This window comes from Octopus bimaculoides, chromosome 19 (assembly GCF_001194135.2).
Source record: "Octopus bimaculoides isolate UCB-OBI-ISO-001 chromosome 19, ASM119413v2, whole genome shotgun sequence".
Classification (NCBI taxonomy): Eukaryota; Metazoa; Mollusca; class Cephalopoda; order Octopoda; family Octopodidae; genus Octopus; species Octopus bimaculoides.
In genome coordinates, this window is record NC_068999.1 from 42,794,027 (window position 1) to 42,796,608 (window position 2,582).

Here is a 2,582-nt window from a genome sequence, read left to right on the forward strand (position 1 = left end):
CATGCATATACATATACATATATGTGTGTGTGTGTGTGTGTGTGTGTGTGTGTGTATCCAGTTTCACTAAATAAATATTTATGAGATCTATCTATCGTTCGCTTTGACAAAACACTGTTTGAGTTGTGTTTGTTCTTGTGTAGATACCTTAAACTATGAAGACCAGTCTTTCACCTTTCTTAAATTCAAGAATCGGTAGGGGTCAACATAGACTTTCATCTATCTATCTCATTGTCTCGTTAAATAATCTCCGTTATCCCCGTTGTCTCTTCAAAGGACATCATTATTTGGTAGTTCGCTTGAATAGGAAATGAAATGAAAGATCTTTGAAATCCCTTTTACTTCTTAGACAGGGCATAACGAATTGCCGCCCCTAACATCACTTCATTAACCCGCTTAATAGTGGGGAATGAAGAAACTACGAATCTTGTATTGTTGGTAACCTTACTCAGGTCCCAATACATACCACAACGAAAAGCCAGACATTCAGACTTTGCCTGTAGATGTCTCTCCAGATGCGTTCCTCAGGTGTACCGACTGTCGACGGAAAAGATACCCTATATATATATATATATATATATATATATATATATACACGTTTTAACACTAGGTGCAATGATGAGAGTATCTTCTCTTGCGCCTAAATCAGTTATACCCACTGTGAAGATCGTCCCGCCACCTATTGCTAGGAAGGGCATGCAGTGTTTCTTTGTCTGGTGACCTTCGCGAAAGAGTTTGTGTGGCGGACCAGATTGAAAGTACTGATGAAAGATACTTTGGGCAAGCAACCATCAACTTTTTAAAGTTCTAGTTGAAAACGAAAGTGAGAGTAGAGAGAGAGAAGCGCTGCTTCCAGGCAATTTTGTTGGAAGGCGGGTGAACGTCACAAGAATGATCCGAGCGAACGGACCTACTTTAAGCACGCGCCTGTATGTTGAAAGATGATGTTGTGGAAAGGGTACTGGTCCTAGTGCTCAGGGTCACGATGGTTTTGTGGGGTCTCCACAAGCAGCCTGAGTAAGTCTCCCTCTTTCGGAAATTATTCATTGTTATAACTTTTTTTCATATTGTACTTGCTTATTGTTTTTACTTTTTACACGCCTTTTATGTAATCCCACATTGTATAACCCTGTACCGTCCACAATGTTTTTGTGGTTAATAAAGAAAACATCATTATTATTATTATTGTTGTTGTTGTTGTTGTTGTTTTTATTATTATTATTATTTTCTCTTCTGTTTTTTTTTCTCTTTCACTTGTCACTTGTTCTACCACATGCAAAGCTGAGTATCAAGTGGTGCCAACGAACTTCCATCATGCGTTAATAACAACAAACCGCCATACCATCAACCGTAACACCACCATAACCACCAACCAGCGAAATACGAATAATGATAACAGTTATTATTTTTATTGCAGAAAGCAAAGGGAAATAACTGAGTGGCACAATGCATTTTGGCCAACGCAGTCATGGTTTTTACTGCTTACCTCCCTTCTCTAATTTAAGCACATGGAACAACGAGGGTTTTTCTACGGGTCTCGCGGCATGTTACAACCGGAAATAATAGTTCAATAATAATAATAGTTAAATCTTTCAGGAACAAAATAATAGACACTGAATTGAATACCGAAGGACACATTCAACATTGTTTTCTTTCGCATTAAAACAAATATGTAAATAAAATGTTATGGTCTCAATTGGAACACTTTTGATACTCGTAGTATTGAGAGAAGTCACATCTGGTGATAACTCCCGAGAATATAAGCACGAGGTAACACAGATTTGATCGTGGTTATAATGGATCACATCTTACTAATTTTGTGGACGGCAATTCTAATTTATCTAAGATGGAAATATAAAATTTAAAGTCGACATATGTCGAATTCGAAACCAGAACACACGTATATCCAAGTGACTGACTCGTCTTTGTTCTCTTTTTGTAGCGCTTATCACTCTTGCTAAGCCAGTCGGATGTCACTAGTTGCTTCGCTTAGCCTTGCCTCGTTCTGTCTTACTTTGCCTCGTTCTGTCTTACTTTGCCTCGTTCTGTCTTACTTTGCCATTGCTGGTAGCCATCAGTTTTAAGCGGAGTCATAGAGATGTCGTTCTCACATACGTTGAGCCTTGAGTATTGTCTGCTAGGCCACCTATCACCTGGTCCAGCTACACTTGATGCATTCCAGAAATTTAGACAGACGGAGAAGGGAGAAGATGAAGTTATCGTAAGTACACGAGTGATACTTTACTTATCGACCCAACATTCCGACCCCCGTCTCAAAAATGGTGAAAACAAATCGATGTCGGCGTGATTTGAAATCACAGCGTCGACAGCTGGAACGATTACCGCAAAGCAATCAATCATACGCCGTTAATAATTAATTACTCTCATTGTTAATATCAAATATTACACTAGCAAACTGTAGTTGACTCAGATTTAAGATAGGGCCAAATGATAAGATCGAATTTCATTGAAATCAGTCAAATGATAAGATCGAATTTCAATGAAATCAGTATCCCCAAGTTTCATGCAGAACTGAAAATAATTTGAAATTTCGGTACAAGACAAACAATGGGGGGGGGGGG